Source organism: Acipenser ruthenus, chromosome 3 (assembly GCF_902713425.1).
Source record: "Acipenser ruthenus chromosome 3, fAciRut3.2 maternal haplotype, whole genome shotgun sequence".
Taxonomy (NCBI): Eukaryota; Metazoa; Chordata; class Actinopteri; order Acipenseriformes; family Acipenseridae; genus Acipenser; species Acipenser ruthenus.
In genome coordinates this window covers 24990092-25011371 of record NC_081191.1, presented here as the reverse complement: position 1 = coordinate 25011371, position 21280 = coordinate 24990092, and the positions used below count along the sequence as shown (strand labels likewise).

The window sequence follows — 21280 nt, the reverse complement described above, 5'->3', positions numbered from 1 at the left end:
CCTGTATCGGTGTATACCCAGAGAAGCCGCGCATGTCGACAACCTGAAAGAATTATTTTCTTCAAGTTCCCCTGAATAAACCCTGGGGGCAGGGGGCAGGGGGCAGGAAGGGGGGGGGGGGGGGCAACGACGACTATGTAACCTTTGGTCTCGTAATTTATGACGTCACAGAAACGCTAGATGGTAATTGTTTTCCTGCAACACTGAAGCCCATCTATTATTCTCGCTCTCTTTATATATATATATATATATATATATATATATATATATATATATATATATATATATATATATTTAAGATACTTTAACAAGCACTGTGCCTTCGAGATTTGCCGTGTTGTCTCTGTATTAAACTGTGGTATCAACCTAACCCTGTATCCATTTCTTTCTTGTTTTGGTACCCTTTAAAATAATACTTTATATTTGTGTGCTGAGAGTATGTGATGTGTGCATCAAGGCCTGGTTGTTTGATTGAACAGTACCACTGAAGAATACCTATATGTAGAATACAGGCAGTATTAAAAAAACCAGTTATTGTATTGATAAACACCCTTTAGAACATAGATGTTTTACACTGGCTGCTGCAATGGAAGAGCTCCAGAGAAAAGCATCCACACTATCACACCTTGCTTTTCTACAGTAGAAGTACTAGAGCCAAAACACTCTGATGCATGTTGCTGTAGTCCTGACTGGGTAAAAGTCTGTGCATTTCACAGTCTTGCCAATTTGGTGTAGCTTACTACTTTAGCTTTGTTACTTTTAACCATGTGTAGAAAAAGCAACAAAACACCTGCACATGCAGTATTTTGATATAGAAATAATGTTGATACAAATCAGATATTTACCACAAAAAAAGTATAAAGTAGGTATTGTATTTACAGGTAGTTATAACAGAAGATCCTGACAAACATCATAGACTGGTGTTTTTAAAAGGTAACCTGTGAGTTAATCTATGCCCACAGAACAACACTTACATCTATGCAGTGACTTCAACTCAGCCATATCTGTTCTGTGACTTGAACTGGCTAATGAACCTGTATTGTATGTCTGGTGCCACCTTTAAGTTGACTAGGACCCTCATCTCCAGGAACAGCTCTCTCCTTAAATTTCCAGCAGCCTTTTATACCCTGTTACACTAGCCACTTTCAAGCTGGCTTTGAGGCAGTTTAGGTATTTTTATTTATTTTTTGCAGTAAAAATGCAGCTGTCTTTGGTCCAGGAAGGCTTGTCCCCTCATTAAAAAACAAACAAACAAACAAACAAACAAACAAACAAACAAACAAACAAACAAACAAAAAAAGTGTAATGCAATGCATGTGCTGTTAAGTAATTTTGGTGCGCATGAAAGGAGAAGGACAATGACACGGGCTACTCTTAGACATAGTGCCCTGGGGTACCCTAATAGATTCCCCTCACAGCTATGAAAACAAGCGTCCCGCAACCCTGACTAAACACCATGTTAGTCAGTCCTGTGAGTCCACTGGGAGTCGTTGAGTGTGCCTAACTAATTTCATTTGTAACTTGGGCTTGTTTCAAGCCCATGCCTCAAGAAGTGAAAGGCAAGGCTAGTGAATTAGTCTGCTGTGCCCCCTAACCCATTTCTTTTAATAATAATATACTAAACTAATCAACTAATCTAACCAATAACCAGTGCAAATGTTAATGTTTTTTAGTATACAATCTAATTACAGGGCATTGCAGATTTACCAGCCTCTGCAGTGCATCAGCTGTTTCTTTTGTTTAGTTAGTTATTTTTTAAATGATTAACCTACAGCAAACATGTTCAGAGTGTAGACAAAGTAAGGTCAAGGCTAATGCTGAACGTTACACAGAGTATCAATAGCTGTTCGTAGACATAAATACATCTTTATTTTCTGTATACCCGCCTCAGGAATAACAGTTATCAGTAAAACAGAATTAGTGTAAAATATTGCAAAGATGCACCACCGAAGCGCATCCAATATCAGTTTCTATAATAAGTTGCATGTACCTTTCATTAATGCATATACAAAGTTAAATGTACTGTGGTGAAGTGAGGATGTCCACATTTAGGATTCAGGCAATGTAGAACTCAGGATGCATTTTGAATCCGATAATTGTGAGAAGTAACAGATTTAGTTTTACGCCCCATTACCGCCCGCTTATCTATCACACTGTAGAGGATTTTTTTTTTTTTCTTTTCAGCCCAGCCCAGTCACAACTCACTGTAACTAGTGTATTCTATTAATAAGCACCAGCAGCATGTATAACTGCCTTGCCATGTCCGATAGTTCCGTTACACAGAATATACAGAGTAGTAAGTAGATACAGAGAAATAACCTGATGCAATTGGGAAATGTGTCGTCCACCCAGGATTAAACAAGATCAGACACAGAAGTAGCTCTCCATTGTTTATTAACGTGATATGCTCTTAAGTATTACATTTTTCTAAGACATGTGAACTGCATTTCATAAACAGACCACCTTGAGGACCAGCCAAAAAGATTTTGGAGCAGATGGCAAAAAAACAGGTTAAAAGTATTGTACACTTGCAAATCACCCCCTTCTCCTCCCATTATTCAGGACTCAAAATGGACTACTGTTTCCCATAAACACCAGGTACTAATGTTGCTTTTAAATGTAGTGAAACCCTAGATTCACTACATTTTAACTTTGACCTTAGATTCAGGATTCCCATAAAAAAAGAATACTGTAAATCAAAATAACTGGGTAAACTGTTTACCACTGCATGTTGAAATCCTGATTGAGGATCACTCTAGAAGAGATACTTCATGGAAGTATGCTCACAGTAGTTTGATTCCCTGTATGCAGTTAGACCTGTGAAGAGAGACAACAAAGTTAGTAGTGCTACATTGACAGGCAGACTTGCATGTGGTTATTCTGTACACTGCAAAGCATTATCGAACACCCTGTAGTGTTTTGAACAAATAACTTATTATTAACGGCTTAAGCAAAGCTGAAGCGCCTCGTCTCCCGGAGAAAGCCGCAGCTCCTCTCGCAGCAAAAAAGTAAATACATTAGGAAAGATAACCAAGTAATATTCCTAATATGTATTTAGTTATAAAAATAAGATGTCTGTTATATAAAGTGCCAGCACAGCTTTTCTTCAGTTCAGATACTGTATCAAAAGGGAGAGACAGAAACAGAAGTTAGACTGAGAAGTTGTTTACAGTTTTTACTGTATTTACTGTAGAAATACTGTATGAATCACTAGTATAGGGAATTGGAGGACATGCTGTAGGAGCATTATATCCGAGGCGCGTTATAATTGAGAACCTTGTAACGAGGGAGCACTGTATATATCCATTATTTAATTCTAGTTAATTAGAACCAATTAAGAAACTCCATTACATGACACTACCAAGCTGTTGATGCCCACAAAACATTCATTCAGATCGAATGTCTAGCTCTAAAAAACACACAAATTAAAAAAAGGTAAATTAATCTGTAATTTGAAGCAATAAAAGCTGTTTACCAGTTGCTGATTGCTATAAAACACTGATTAGAATGCATTATCTGTACAGAACGTTTCCAAGCACAGTCAGCTAACAGACGGTAATGCTTTTTAAATCAGGGATCTATTGCTTAATTATTGACCCAGAATATATGTTAATGATAAGTAGGGCTGTGCTCAAAGGTTCATTCGCTAGACGGGAATTCTGAGTTTACAAATGATTGAAATCCTTTTCGATTTTATAGAACACAGGTCCTTATTTGTCCATTAAATAGAAAACAGTTTTAGTACAGTTGCAAATACACCTTACCTTTACAATATAGTGTGCAAAAAACTTTTTGTATAAAATTAAGCATATTTTGATTGCTAATATTGCAAAACACACATGGTCCCCGCATGTCTATGCGTTAAAGTAGGTTTTATATTAGTTTAACCTGCTCAGATAACAGAATCCTGTGCATGAGTGAAACTACCCAGAATAGATTATTAAAAAAAAAAAGTAGCAAGCACCAGCTCTGATTACTTCAGCCGAGTGTGTTATGCGTTCTGTTACCAAGAAGGCTGAGTGATGCTGACACTGTGGGCGTGGTTTACCATGTGCCTCTGCGTGAGCCCACTCAGGGACTGATGTGTTCGCCTTAAAGCAAAAAAAAAAAAAAGAGTCCAAAGCCGTCGTGAAGCCAGTTCTGGAGCAGGCCACTTTTGTGATGGCCGGAATTAGGACGGCTGTGTTTACACACACAAGAAAAAAGAAAACGTCCTAAGAGATAAGCCGCCTCAAAGCCAGCTAAAGACACCCCATTTACACTGGCCACTTAAATACAGCAATTTGTTTATCTTAACTCTTCACTTTGTAGTAATGATTTAAAATTTGAGGATAAAAGTCTAAATAAAGGGAGTTTTGGTTGGTATGTCTAAAATATCTCATCTGCACACCCAAACATACAGGATGCCCGGAGACCTGGTGTGCACTTTCTGACAATCGCAACTATGGATGAAACGATTTTTCAATAGTACGAGATATGATTATGAATATTCATGATAATCGTACCGTGGACATTTTTAAGTGATCCGATAAATCGTAGAAAACGATAGTCACATGACTCAGGCAACATGGTTGAAGCAGAACAGGCGCTTTTCTCTCTCCAAATCAGAGGGTAAAATCATCGGTGTGGTTGTAATTTGGCTACAAAAAAGACGTAGAGGGAAATACCACAGAAGCTGGCCATCCAATCTACAGAATGTGTGGCAAAACCACAACAAGGAAAGTTTTATATTTTATATTTTATATTTTGGGTTGTTTCTAAGTACATTTAAATAAATAACGTGTAAACAAAGCATAAGGAAGAAAAAAGCTTGCAGTCCCACTTGGACAGACTTAATTCAAGGTCTCAATTTTCTGTAAATATGAATAATGGTAAAACTGTACAGGGAAAATGTCATTAAGATTATTTTCCTTCCACATGTGTGCTATTAATAATTTATCAACAAAATGGTGAGTGGCAGATTGTATGTGTTTTTATTTTTTACATTCTGTTTTAGGGACAGGATAACTCCTGCTAATGAAAGTTGGTGATTTCCTCAGTCTCATACAGAAATATCTTCATTCTCGCTAGAACCTTGCTCTTTTAACACTCTAGCTTCCTTGTGTTGCAGACCATATCCCACAGAGAATAAAAGACACAACACAAGTTACATTTATTTGTATGCACTTAAAAATGTAGTTACAAAATAACCGCTACTACCGTGATAATCGGTGTATCGTGAAATAGTGGGCTCACAACTGTTTCTATCGTGGAAATGTACTATCATTTCATCCCTAGTCACAACTATTTCCTAATCAAGATGTTGGATAATTAAAAGTTATGTTTGTGGTTTCAAAGAAGACAACTCTTTATAATAGCATTGGTAATTTAAAACTAGAGTGTATGAAATAATATGATTTTCTTTAGGTTCTTATGCCAATCTCTGGCATATTTTTTTCCTTCCTTGGTCTGAACCTTAATTGTTAACCTGGTATCTCACCTGCTGATCTTCACATTCTGGGAATGTGCTCTGTCATCTGAAGCTCCGACTGGTAGCAGCATGACATTTCGGCCTGTGGCTTCTTGGAAAGTCAGGGTGATAGGAATGCTTCCTCCTTCTCTTGTTAGGTCTTATTAACTTGGAGAACAAAAAAGGCCTTCTAATCAGTTAGACTAGCAAGCACTGGTAAAATCAGCTCAGTTTTATGTGGTGCAGAACTAATTTATTTTAACGTTTTGTTTTGTTTATGGACTGATACCTGCACGATGGGTGTCTTCAGTAATAGTCGTATCTACCATGTAGCGACAATAACAAACAACCATTTTGTTAGAGACTTTCTAACAAGTCTGGAATAAACAATTTTGGCTGTTAATTAAACCTTTGTAAAAAATAAAAGAAATAAAGCACGAAAAATGCTTAACATAAAAAACAGTCTTACTACAGTAGCAAACGCAGTTTACCATGCCTCTGGGTTTCTGATTGCATCAGATCAATTCCATATTTTTTAAATCCATTCATGGAAATTCTATTTTTAATGTTTAAGCAAACTGGCTTCATCAACTGGAGTACTCGGAGATTTCAGACCAAACTGAGCGGACTCAAGTCGACTCGAGTTGGGTGTCCTTGGAAACGAGGTATTAGTATCATTAACACGTAGATCACTATGACATAAAGTGCCAACACAAATTATGGAAACAGCAAATGATTTACAGCAAGACCAGGGGTGGGGATTTTATTGCCCATGTTTCCCTCACTCAGACCCCTTACTTATGAAATATCTTGGTATCTCTGAATTGATAATGGTGTCCTCTTTAAACATCTGCAAAGTATTTTAATGAGCACTGTACCACTGAACTTATTAACATGTGGCAAAGGTAATTACTATGGATTGTGCCTTGTTTAATCTGGCTGTTCTATTTTGGTAATACCAGTCTACCCATTTTTCTCCTGATCTTACACACATTTTATGGCCTTCCTGCCAGCTACATAGTCGGGATGGTTGAAGTCAGACCCCCCAGGACTTTGCTCCATGACCCTCAGTCACCTTCATCTTGTTGGGACTGGCATGTTAGGCAAACTTTTTGGTCAAATGATCAACAACCTTTCAGAAAAAAATAAAACAAACAAATAAGTGTAACTTAATGAACATTAGATTGATATACTGTATGTCAGTACTGCACAAGCAAACTGAGAAATTTCTTTTGAATGGCTTTAAAATCTACTGTACTGCAAATAACTGGTGCGTGCAAATTTGCTGTGAGTTTGCAATACTAGCTGAAAAAAAAAAAAAGAAAAAAACATATATTGGTATATTGGTACAGTCTGCCTGCCAAGATGAGCATGTAGATCAGCAAAGCACCAAGAAGTGTTGAAATATATTTCTAAATAAGTTTCTACCATTAATAATGCATACATTTTATTCCTGTACTATCTGTCCAAAGTTATTAAAACAAGAATTTGGTTCAACATTGTGCATTTGTTTTTCATTGCTTTTCAGTAAGCATCGGATTAAGCAAATCCAATTTCTTCCCATAAGCTGAGCACAGTCGTGACATCTGTTAACAACGTGCTGCTACAATCAGCGCAACAAGGGGAATAACTTAATTAATTTTGAATGAGATGCCCAATAGAATGAGACATTAATTCAAAGTGTAATTCTTTAGAATCTAGAGAGGACAGCAGTCTCCTGCAATACATGACGTACTGCACAACAGGCACAGTGCCATCTTCAATGCAGTACTGAAAAAGTAGATAATAGTATGTGTTCCTAATTAAGCCAATAAACCATTTAAAACTAATTAAGAACACTTCTGACTTTTATTTACTTTTACATTTAGAATGTTGCACGCAACCTGCATTTAAGCATATTTTTCCATAATGGAGTAATGGAGAAGAGATATTTTAGAATGACATTCTGATTATTTTTATTATTTTCTAAAAGCCTTTATGTAGTATTTGGGCATTGCTAAACCATAATGAATAGAAACCAGAAATGTGTTTGATTTTCCGAAAGGTTTAAAAAAAGTAAACACACAATATGACTTCATGGAAATGTAATACCAAATATCTCTACATTATTGCATTACTATAATTGGCAGGGAATATAGGATTGCTGTCAATATATATGGATACTTTTTCATCCTGAAGCCCTATGGATTAAATCCAAATGAATGCACCATAAACTTATTTAAAAACTGGCCCCTGTATGATAATAGCAGTCAGTGTTAGCCACCGAGCGGGGATACTATTTCCTTTTGGGGTTTAAAAAGTGAATGGAAACTTAAGTACAATAGTGCAATGCAAAATTCAAAAAACAAACAACAAAAAACACACCTCTTTAATACCAAAGCAGTGGCTGCTACAAGCGGTTTGATAGAAAGAAACAAAAAATAGCTGTTTAATGATTACAGCTCACCGGCTTCTTGGGATTACAACCAAACCTGCCAGGTTTACTATAGCCAAGGCCAGGGGTGAAATTCTCAACAAAGAAGTGCAGGTACTCATATGCACAGCCGGGTGTAAACATTTTAAAAATTTGAGTGCCAATGAATAAATACTTTTAAAATGTATACATACCGGTACACAATACACCTCACCGTTTTGGTTTTCATTTATTACGGTCCTTATAACAGAAAATACTAGGATCACAACAAAACAAAATGTTGATCACTATGCTTAACATGTACCTTGCAAGTTGGGCCAGTGTTTGAAAAGCGTGAAGCGCACCTACATCTGTATCCCGATTCTGACTCGCTTACCAAATCTGAGCAGCACTTGATCCTGGTTTGCAAATTCTGGCAATGTGGTAAATTGGTGCAAGGCAAAACGTGTTATGATAATTATTTCTAATATTGACCAACTATGTAATTTATGGCTAACACTGATGTGGATTTTTGCCTTCAAATTCATGTGCAGCAATCGTTGTTCGAATATTCAGATAGTTTCTCCGCTGCACTAAAGAAAATAATTACTTCATAATAATGATAATTACTCCACGCCACTGTTTTCAAGTTGCACTGCTAAGGTCTTCTCTTGTTGATCAACGAATGAGCACGGATACAGAGCAAAATAGGTGGAGATTTGTGACGCATGCCAAAATTAAATCCGATCAGAAAGAAAGCTCGGCCAATCAACATGCAGTGATTATACTGATGTTAACGGTGGCCAATAGCAGCTAACAGAAACAGAAACACTGTGAGGAAACATAATGCAAGCAGCACGAACAATGCTGAATGACAGCGCATTTGAGAAACGTTGTGCTAGTGGACTGTGTCCGTGTTGGATGAAAAGCAGATTAAATAAGTCCCAGTACCCAGTACCGGCATCAAAATAAGTCCCGGTACTGAGTAACGGTGAGTACCGGCAGAATTTCATGTGTGATGTAAGTTTTTTTTATCTACTTAAGGGCTATTCACATTATAGCGTTAATTTTGATATAATCTGAAGGCAGTATGGATTGGGTGCAAGCTGCGTGTATGGAGGAGCAAGACTTTTTGGGAGAGAGAGCTAATAAAGAGTGGTTTTAACTGCTATTAAAACCAGCCCTGGTGTCCTGCCCTTTCAGCACCGCCGCTGGAAACCCAGCACACAGTCGCTACATTGTTGTCAGAAGTGGAGGCGAGGCAGGTACCCCGACACACACTTGGAAGCTGGCAGGGGAGAGTGTAGGAAATGCAAAACTAGACTCGCCCAAATAATTGGCATAGGCAAAACTAGATTGGCCCAGCATCAATGTTGAAGCTTTGGATGAAACTAGACTCACCCAAATTAATGGCATGGGCAAACCAGATTCTCCCAGCATCGATTTTGAAGAGGTGGACGAAACTAGACTCGCCTGAGCTAGTCCCAAAATTCAGTGAAAACTGTTGAAAAAACAGGTTTCGCCCAGTCATCTTTTTCAAGTTCTGGGCTAATCTAGATTCACCAGATTGGACGCAGACGAGTACCGAAATTCGCCCAGAAGCCCTAAGCAAAACTAGACTTGCCAGACCACCGTGTTTCGCCCTTAATATATATTAGTGCTGGGACAAAACACAGGATTTTCATGTTCGGATATTTGCTCAGAATTTAAATATTCGTTAGGATATTTGTTCGTTTTCAAAAAGTAATACAAGCCATTATATTGCTTAGAACGCAGGCAGAGAAATACCCCATAAGTAAAGAATACGTTGTGTAGGCCTTACTTCTTTACCCCAGCGAATTGACTACAAAGCACAGGATGCCAAATGGCAGTTCAAGTTAAACGTTGTTTTGTTTATTCCTGAAATAAATAGTACATGAAGTTGACACCTCATTTTATTTTTTAGTTTTTTTTTTCCCATTCCTTGCCATTGCTGTTTCTTCACAGTAAACAGTGGCCATAGACACGTTTTAACAAAATAATAACATGAAGTTTACTTGTGCTTTGAGAAAAAAAAAAATACTGTTTTGGTTCTCATTTATAAAATTCCACATAGCTGAAAGTCGCAACAACAACAAAATAAGTGCAAGGTATTTTTGACAATATATATATATATATATATATATATATATATATATATATATATATATATATTGGGTGGGGAGCCCCGATAGGTTGGGTGTGTGTGACGCGAATGGGCAGCAAAGGAGAATGAGAGAGCGACTGGGAGACTGTGTGAGTGTCAGATCAGCCTCTGTATTGGTAACAAATAATCTCAAACAGTGTTATTGGCAATAAAAACACTGTTAAACAAAGTACAGATAGGACTACCAAACGCAATTATTTCAATGCATTCTGATGTTTATTTTTTATTTTTATTTCTCAGATACCTTGTTACCGGCAACTCCTTCACAACCATAGCATACAGCTATAGGACGGGTATCACAACTGTGTGTGGAATATATTTAATAATGGGCCCAGTATCTCATGGCATGCAGAGGTAGAAGTTACACCGGACATTTAACAAAAACCTGCAGTCAAAACAGTGTTTTTATTTTAACATACCAATAGTGCCAATTTCCTCATATTTTCCCATCATTTCTGTTTGTATTCTTTAGCGAGATATTTCTTGTGCTGCTTATCATAACGAACAAGACATTCTGCACTACTATAATAAATCAGACATTCCCCCATCTCCCCATTTGACGCGCAAGTCTGAATACAAAAATAGCAGCGAAACGTTGGGCATAAAAAACGCAGCGAATAAAACGCTGTAGTGTGATTAGCCCTTTGGTCTTTGCTTCAGTAAATCTGCTGCATTTACTGACATGCCTCAAGTTTACAGAAATGGGATTCAAACAAGTATTTACTCTTCTATTGTATCTGGTTCCAGAACGCTCGAGCTTTTAGCTCAATATACAGCAATAAGAATACTCTAAAGTATTACACCTTTTGTTATGAATAAGCATATTTTGTCATTTCTCATCATTTACGGCATAGAACTATATAAAATAAAGGTATCGGGGGCTGTGAACCGAGCTCTATGTGTATTGGTTAATGGCTGGGATGTCAACACACGCAATAATGCCTCGGCTCCCTAGTTTGCCTACAAGTTTCTCTACAACATTTGGGTACAGGCGAAGGGAGAATTTTCCAATCACTTTCCTGGGAATGACAATTTTGGCTTCTGAAGCAAAGCTCCCTCAATGTCGTGCAGGGAGAGGGATGGATATCTCCAGCGGTGCATCAGAATTTGTTCCTGCAAACAGGAGAATAAATGAAAAAAAAAACTACATAAAATAAACAGAAAATGTATACATATATTTATGTTGGCTCTTCCTATCGAACGGCTTTCAAAAAAGAGACTCTATTTTTGACATGAAGAAAAACATCACTGTAGGGTATGGGTAAAAACATAAAATATGCAGCCAGAATTTTGTAACACGGACGGTTTGATTTTTGTTTGACTTAAAAAAATTAAAAAATTGAAAATAATAATAATTTGGTGTCTATTGCAGAGTCAAGACCATCAGATATGTAGCCCATTATGGACAATTCACTCAAATTACCTTTATGTCCATCATTAATCAACTGTTATACTTACTATGTAGCCTGCAGCTTCTGCCTGCTTTTATTTTCTAAGCATTTACATTGCTGGTTACAATTTAAAGTGAGATTCAGGTTTTAGCCAGCTAACAGTTTCAGTCTGTGTGTTCCTAACACCTCTACCCCCATATTGAATTGGTTTAAGTGAAATGCAGTCTTCTTAAACTTCACTCCAAATGAAGGTACACTGCCATCTTGTGGTAGTTTTTCACATTTTCTTGTGTCAACAATTTCAGCTTGATCAATGCAAGTCAGTAACTGACGGTGCACACAGATGAATTGTTTCCAATGCAAAGGTGCTCTGGGGAAGCATGTGGAGTGGAGACACTGCTCACAGTGTGCAGTTCAGTTGTGGCCCAGCGTTGCTGAGCTGCAAAGACAGACTGTACCTTTGTGTCATGCAGAAGCTTGCAGGCGCGTACGTCTTTGCAGTACTCCTCCATATCAAAGTCGATTTTCTCATACAAATTCTTCTCTTCATCAGTTAGTGCAGCCACTGCCTCATAAATACCAGGGGTAAGAATCTTTCCTTTCTTATCTACAAGATAGTCTGTAGAGCAAACACAATTATTTTGCTTCCAAAATATTAAAATTGTAGAAATCTTAAAAGTAATTGTAGCAAATGAAATAATTCCCTAAATCTTAGCCATTTTGCACTTTCATTAGCTGAATATATCTCAAATGTGCAGATTTGAAAGAAACACATTTTATAGCGAAACATGTACTTTTTTTTCATTTATTTATTTATTTATTTTTACAGGAAATATTTTATACTTGCACTCCCTGGGTCATTTCACCTCAGCAGTGTGTTCTGGGTCATACCATGTTACTGACTGAAAGCATGTCAGTCAGTTGGAGAAGCAGCTGATTGACTATTGACAGGAAAGAAGCCACTTCATGAGGTAGGGCTGTGGGGACAACAAACCAAGTATAGTACCAGATATCATGTTTTAAATAAAAAAAAATACATGTTTACAGTAACAGACATATATAATGATAGGAAGTGCACAAAAGGCAAGATTTATGACATTATTTTGTTAGCTACAATCACTTTAACTGTTAATAAACCAAGTGTGTTAAAGATCCTGTATCATACTGTGGTTTAAACTTTCTTGCTCCCACAAAGAAAGATACTTTTAGGGGCTGTGGAAGGGTGTGGGAAAACACAAGGCAGACATGAGGCTCAAATATAAAACGCTGGCACAGGCACCCAGATTTATTAGTCTGTGCTCAGTTGGCAGGTGCTTCTGTGAGTTCGGGGCACTCTACCAGCAATGGTATTGTGTGGCTTGCTTGCACCACCGGGTCTGTGTGTCTCTTGCTGCACTGTCTCCCCGACTCGCTGCTCCAGAGTTTCCAGTTTCCCTTCCGAGTCTCAGGATTCTGCCGTGAAGTCACGCTCCACTATACTTCCTGTATGAGCCAGAGAGGATACAAAACAGTGCCTCTTTATCCATTCATTCACTCCGTATAGTCCCACCCCCCAGCCAATGACAGAGCGTCTGCCGATTTCTTCACAGCTGACTCCTGTCAACAAGACATTGCCTGACAGTGTGGGAATACACGGGGTGTACAGACCCCCTACAGGCTCACGCATGCGCCTGACAGCCAGTCCAGATCCCTCCCCTCTCACAGGGGCGTTTTTCAGAGTTGATATTTTAATAATAATTATTATTACAGTAACATAAGAAGCACATGAATTAATTAATAAATACCTTACGCAAAATGACCAGGCTTCTTGTTAGGAAAGGGGCATGAGAGGATAACGGGTCCTGACCTCTTGATATTTAATTTACTGTGCAGAATTACGGCTGAAATATGCATTTTACAAAAATTTAAAAATGACATTGTAATTGTGTCTCAAATACAAAAATTAAACCTGTCTAAAAACCAATAGGCTATTGAGTTAATTCATCCCAGGTGACACTATTGCACACGATGCAAAGCAGAGCATATCCTAGCAACCTGAGCAGCTTCTGTCTGTAAAAATTAGCTTGGGGAACTCTTGGGTTTGACTAGTAGGTGCATCTACTGACTTATCATGGTGCACCTGAATGAAGAATGAAGATGCTAATTTCAGCCAAAAATGTAAACACACAGTACAACTATGCTTCAGGATAGATCTGGGAAGATAGAAAATAGCACAGCAAGGTCCAATACATCTTACAAGTAGTGTTATAACAGACATGATACTGGTTCTTTAATCAAGGACAACTTCTAACAAAATGGCAACCAATAAATAAAAGGATCTGCATTTTAGAAAGCAAACAGGAAATAAATTAAGTGGTAGGTAAAATGGTTGTCTTAATAAAAAATGAAATAGTGAAAGTCAGAGTGTTTCATTAAGATTTTTGTGTTATGTTAACTCCCTTCTTTTTAGCTAGTTACCATCACTTACCCATCAGGGTAATGGGCAATGAGGTCTGTCATGGCTTCGTGCACCGAACCTCTGAAAAGACCCGCGTGAAGGTCCTTGTCACTACATTTCACCTGCACAGGGGACATGCAGATAATTCCAGGCATTTGCAAAGCATGTGTGTAGCCTGATTTGTCTTTATTATATCTATAATTTCAATACACTTCTATAATGTTGTCTATGCACAACAAGAACATTCCGATTATTATGACCTTTTTTTGCATTGCAAACTAACCAGTGATATTGCAGTTGTTTCACTTTAAATTCACTTATTTAAAAATATTTAACAAATGGCTGACATAAATTATGTATTTTTTTTTGGTGGAAAGTCATTGAATCAAGCTATAATGGCACTAATCTTATTTGTCTATGTCATCCTCAAAATGGGCAATTTTTAATACAAACACATTCTGAATACTGACATCTGTCCATATATGATGCACAGTGATACTGTAGCGATCTTAACGCAGGCAGGCACATCACACAGGGCAAGGCAATTCACATAGGCGGTCGGGCACGAACCCGGGACCTCTTGCACTAAAGCACAGCACCGATACCACTGTACAAAAGAGCCGGCTCCTTTGCCAGGAGCGTATATTGGGCTTATGTCTTCGTGTGTGATTACGTCACCTACCTGCCCTGCTGCTGTCTTCCCCCATGCACGCTACAATACTATCAACACTGAATAAATGTGGTTAAGAAATTAGGCTTGTTCATTTTTGTTTTGTGGAAGCAGCTAAATAGGGTTTGCCTGTTAACTCAACCGGTATGTACAGCTATGGCCAAAAATTTTGCATCAACTAGAATTATAAGATTGAGTGCCAAACAAAGCTGATAAATGACAATGTTTTGTTTGAGTTATTTACTAAGATAATTTTCCCAAGCTGAATGCTATTTGACACTTTACCTCCAAGAAGAAATAGCTGATGCCCCTGAGTCTGTACCTGATGCAAGGCTTGTTTTTGCCCAACCAGTAGTTATCAGAAATGCAGACCTAGTCCATTCCCTTCAAGAAAGAGTCTTTGCGAGTGAAAATAAGGTTGTCAAGTCCTTCTGACCCAGATTCCTCCATTCCTTCGAAGAAGAACTTGATGTTGATTGGCAGCTCCCTTTACATTTCAGGAATAAAAAAAACAACATTTATATTAAATAACCCTAAACTTTAAGTGATGTAAAAATTTTGCTTGTGCAAAAGCTTACAAATTCTGGCCCTGTACATTTAATTCCAAACACTCACCACACCGCTTTTTCTTTTTTTGCCATTAGGACAGGAACCTATTCCCTGATTTTGAAATAAAATATTCAGTTAATGCACAAATCTATAGTAACAGATTAATCATCAGATAAATTAACTGATTTTTTTTAAGTTAGATGCATATTACAGTGGTTTACCGCAGCACAATTATGGTTTTACAGTTCCTGATTAGCGCTAATTTTGAACTACTTAATGTTACCTTAAAAGTGAGGTGTAAATGACACCTCCAGTATCGGGGGGATTCTAAAGTAAATATGACATTGCATAAAATGATAACATTATTTAGTTTGAAATGGAGGGGAGAAGTACAAACAGGAGTCTAAATTGCCATTACGCAGCAAATTAATAAACTAGCTGATAGTGGGAAATATATTTTTTAAATAATCACATTTCACTCTCTGATGACTTGGAGATAGCATTTTAATAATAAAAACTGAAATTTTACCAAAATATGAATAAAAAGAAATGTAACAAAAATAGCACAAAGCTGCCTAGTTGAGCGATTAGCTAAAATCGATTTACAATCACTGTGGAGTTTTATGCCTAGACGTAGTAGGAAGTGGCTGAGTGGAAACAGGTGCAGGAGTGATGCAGTGCATTAAAGAAGCAGACAGATAATTGTAATCCGGTTTGGAAATGTTTTTATTTTATTTTCCAGGTCTGGTGACCAAACACTAATCCCCCGGCGGTACACACCAATGTGTACAGCACGAGTTAAATAACACAGGAAAGACAGTCCCAAATAATAAACAATATCTGCCCCACAATAATACAGACACGGTCACCAGTCCTGGGTGTATGCAGTAGTGCTCGTGGTGGGTGATACAAGTTTATGTTTGTGACAATGGAGAAGTGCTGTCCGGTTTAGTGCTGGCCCTTGGCGACAGCTCCCGATCTGCATTAGCCGTCGAGTAATGCACAAAACAAGACAAACAAACAAAACAATCACGGTACTTTTTACGAGCAACTGGGTCTCTCACAGTCCTTCTCAGTTTATTTACACAAACCGGTACAAAGGAACAGATTACGATTCTCCGTCCCCTTTTATGCTGTCACACAGGACCCCTTGGTAAACGAGTGCAACCACCTCTCCAATCTGCGGCTGCCACGTCGTTTCCCTTACGGGTCAATGCGTTATTGTAACAGAGTCTCGCCCCCTTCATAGCTTTCACTCAGGTCAGCCTGTCCAGGGAACTCTGTTCTAGCTGCTTAGCGCCCTCACAGGTCGGGAGGGAGATTTACAACCAAGAATCATTGTATTTCTGTCACACAGTCTCACCCATTCCAGGCTATACTATGGGCTTGATTAGCCCCAGTGTATAAGTAACAAGCTCAGGTGTGTCTTATTAAACATAGTAAAAACAGTAATGGATTAAACTGCTATGCAATGGTAGTTGTATTTCCATCTCTGTGTAGCATGTACTGCATTCTGAAAAAAATGCATTGCTAACAATGTAACTCTTAATTCACAAGCTAACAATCTTAATGTTTTAATGTCTCACTACAACCTGTCTTTGTGATTGCCTAGAGAGTGGTAAAACTACCGGGTAATCTGTTGGGGAGCAATTTGGTTTGGCACAATTTGTTTTTAAACCAGTTCCAGTGTTCAGCCTCATTTTACTCTTACACAACTTGCAGATTTGTCAGGAAAATGTTCACCTAAGCAGTAAGATTAGCGTGATTGCTATCATAATAAATTATGCAACAGCTATAAACTGCTAATCGCTATGTTACACAAATTTGAAGAAGAAAAAAAACTGTTAAAAATGAAAGTAAGTATTTATGAAGGCGATCTTTCCCCAGTACAGATAGAAAAAACAACTTGTGGATATTGTGCAATGTTTAACTTCCATCTAAAAATTCCTCATGAACACGAATGATTACAGCTTTATATTGTCTGCATCGTCCTTTTCACTTTTTAAGGCACACTGTATTTTTTAGTCACAGCGTTATCTCTGCAAAAACCAAGGATTTTAAAGTGATATACCATTTAAAGGGCCTTTTTTGTGCAATTGCTTGAGACACATTTCACTACCAATGCATTCTACAATTCCTCTGAAGTTCTGAAGTAAGAGAACTTACAGCAAACATGTTAATGAGCAGCAGTGTGGAGTAGTGGTTAGGGCTCTGGACTCTTGACTGGAGGGTTGTGGGTTCAATCCCAAGTGGGGGACACTGCTGCTGTACCCTTGAGCAAGGTACTTTACCTAGATTGCTCCAGTAAAAACCCAACTGTATAAATGGGTAGTTGTATGTAAAAATAATTTGTAAAAAATAAATAAATAATGTAATTGTATGTAAAGATAATGTGATATCTTGTAACAATTGTAAGTTGCCCTGGATAAGGGCATCTGCTAATAAATAAATAATAATAATGTCACAATGAATCCAAGTGGACTTTGGAAAACAAGGCCAAAAGTAACTTGCTTTTCATAGTTGTAAATATCTTAACAATATAGCATCCATGAACCATTTTGTCCATAGTTTAATCCATTTTTATTTAGTCATACTGTATTTAATCAACCAAACTGTATTAAAATACAACCTGTGTTCTCCACCATCCTTTTCCACCAGTGTGAATGGCTCAGTGTCCCAGCCATCATCCCAACCCTGACTTCTCCAGAACCTCCCAGATGGTCAGTGTGGCAGTCAAGCAGAATATCACATTGGTCAACCTGAACAAAACTGCTCACTGCATTAGAATACACACTGGTGTCTGCAATTGCTGTAATCTATTTAATATGAACCTGTTTTGGGGTTTTTTTTTGGTCATATGCTGTCCCTTTGTTGTTAAGATCCAACGCAACCGATCTCCACCCCTATTTAAGATTCTGGGGCTTTAAATGAATGATTGCCGTGGCCAAAGAGACAAATTTGAAAGAAAATAAATCCAAAAAATTGATTGATCTTCAAAGGGGATTCACCCCTAGCCTTGCATAAGACAATTCTTACTCCACCATCATGTGATCTTGTTTAGCCAATCGCGCCATTTAATTGATCCAAGTCATTTTACAATTGTACTTATTTGCATACTGTATATAAATTCTATGCTACCTTATTTAGTATTTAGCATATAATCTATATACAGGCGTTCCATTCGATATGTGGAGACATAATCCAAAGTGAGAGAAAGTTATGCAATTTAACTTATAAGACCTGGAAACAAGGTTTGAGGTGTATAAAGACAGATGCTACAGGAGACAGAAGATTCTATCATGTGTCTTTACTTGCATTGGCTATGTTGGCACTACCCATATCTAATGCAACAGCAGAAAGAACATTCAGCACTGTCAGTAACATTAGAAATCACTTTCAAATTAAAACACTAGGAAGCCTTTTGGATGTTGAGCTTTCAGCCAACCACACATATGCTCCAGAAATCCACAAACCACATTTACAGCATTTCTAGCAGCGAGGTCTGCCTTGGAAACCTTCTTAGTGATGCTTAATATTTTATTTAATTACAGCTACACAAAAAATATGTAATCCTTTTTATTGCTTTAATATAAAATGAATTTTCTAAGTGTACAGCTAGTATTCTCAGATTGCCACTGACCTACCTACCAAGCGGTGTAGGACTAGAAAGTGGAACATAGTCAGAATGTGGTACGAGTACCAAAACTTGACATATGTAATGTCAGAAAATGGGTATGCTGTCAATGCTGTGATTGACTACTGCACAAAACACTACAAACAAGACAAACTAGTTCACCCACAAAATTGTATATGTTTACAATTTTAGATAACCCCAATTTGTTGCTCATCAGATAAAGTCCCATAAATGTGCTTAATTGTGAAAAAAATATATATTAAAAATAATATTTTTAATATATACATCGCTTTCAGATGGGCGTTTCCTTGTTTTCTGAGCTAAAATCATTTACACCATGTACCACAAAATAACACCACACCGGTAATATTTTCTGTGCACACTTTAAAATAAAGCAGTTATACACATAAAATAACTGCAGTACTCACACGATTTCATCTTGTCTTGTCTTAAACTATATTTCTGGTGGTAATTTTAGTAGCTCACAGAGAAATTTGGTACTGTAATAATGGTCGTTTAGCTTTGCAATACAGCAGAACTGTACCACCTGGTTCTAAACAACATGGCACTTTCAATGTTTTCGGCGCTCACTTTTTTTTAAAGGGAAGAACAACTAATTTTAAAAAATTCAGGGAAATTTAATTAATTCTTGGTACACTTGGTGTCTTGAAAGCCAAAGTTAATGCCAGTATGAAGACTAAAACTTATGGTGTTGATGTAAGTTTTCCGCTAAATTGACTCTCAGACTTTATCATGTAATACAAATTATTTAAAAAGCTATTTTTAAACAAGAATAATAGTACTAGATAATATTAATGAAAAAGACGTGGAATAGCTGACACCGATTTATTATTCTGCTGTACATTTTAATAGTTTCACTTCGTTGTTCGCCGTATGGACACATTACGCAAACGCCTTTATTATGTGAAAGTTGAAATGTGTTTTTATTTAAAGGTGTAGTGCCCCAGTACCGTTTAAAGCTCATGTTGAAAATAGTCCTGGGAAACTAGGTTGGCACAGGTATTTTAGTTGCTCCTGAGTGAAAGTAATAATATTAACGTGTTCTGAGTGGAAAATCTTTGTTAAATTGATATTCTAATGTTATTACAAAGCAAATTTACTGTAGTCTGTTGCGAAGAAGAGCACTGAATAATTAACGGATACATTAATTAGTAACAAGCTTAATTGTGTCTGAATGATTAATGTCACCATAAAATCTGGAATGGCTCAAAATGTCTATGGTAAATGGGAGTCTTATTTCCAGAATTGTTCATTTTTGTACAGATGTGGCTGACAGATGACAAGGGTGTTCGGACTACATTTCAGTTTTTTTCTTTCTGAATGGTGGTTTGTCTGCCGCAAAAGCACTGCACCGTGCTGTTTATTAGCTCTAATTTGATTTACATTAAAGTACCATTATTACTTTGTATGTTTTCTATTCAAGCAGGCCTATAGTCAGTCTTTACATTACATGAACTGTACAGGGGGTGTAAACAGGTTAGCAATGCCCGTCATATTTAGCACACACGTTTGTAATAAATGTAATGAGATTTGTATACTGATGTAGAGTTCCAATACCATCTTCCCTGAATGTACTGTTACAACGGCAACTAAAGTAAATACTAAATTAACTTCCAATGGATCACCACAATTTCACCATTAGTTAAAAATAAAAATCAACAATATTTGAAGTAAAAAAGTAATGTCTGTCACCTAAGACATGCGCTAGAGATTTTCCATTTACTGTCTCAAAGTTTCCACAGCTTTAATGGGGTATAGTTGTACACCCCTTGTGGTAAATAAATAAATAAAATGAATCCAGCTCAAAGCGTCCACACTGAAGTACCGTTTCCTGTTGAGTCGGGCTTAATGCGTCCCCACACTATTAAAATAGTTCAGTTACAGTTCCTAGCAGCGCAACGAACAGTGGAAATAAATAATAGTATCCCACTATGCACTGTATTTTATTTTAAAATAATGTGTTGTGATTCATATTAATAGAGGTGCATATTGTTAAAAAGAAAAAAAGTATTTTGGAAAAAAATGTAAATTCGAACCCCCACACACAGAAGTACGGCTTTGTTTTCGGGTTATATTTTTATTCAGGTAACGTCCCTTTAAACAAATTGAGCTGATTCTGTTTTCATAATTAAACTCGGAAAAAAACTGTTAATTAAAACAATATTTGTTTTTACCTTCATATCTTGCCTGCGCCTAATTCTGATGCCCTTAATTTTATTTCAGAGCTGACAAATTACGTGAATTGTACATCGCCGATTCTACTTTTAACTCTTATTTCATTTTTGCAGTCGCCTAATTTAACGTTGTGCTTTTGTTATTTTCCCCACTATTTTAACTGAGAGATTTATTTTTGTTGTTTTAAGTAAAAAAATGAACACCAAGTGCAGGTTGTACACTAACAACAAGTCCGTGAGGCGCCTGCGCCTGAATATTTCGCCAAATAATACCACAAAGCATTTTGGGATGTCGGAGGATACACAAAAAAAATTGTTCGGTATTACAGCGCTCACACTTCTGACAAACTGCACTATCTGATGGGATCTAATTAGAAC

General features: G+C 37.3%; 1 pseudogene; it reads right to left on the bottom strand.

Moving 5' to 3' along the window:
• Positions 1-2484: 2484 nt before the first annotated feature.
• Positions 2485-20222, bottom strand: LOC117394485 (cytosolic non-specific dipeptidase-like; annotated as a pseudogene).
• Between the last annotated feature and the right edge of the window lie 1058 nt (positions 20223-21280).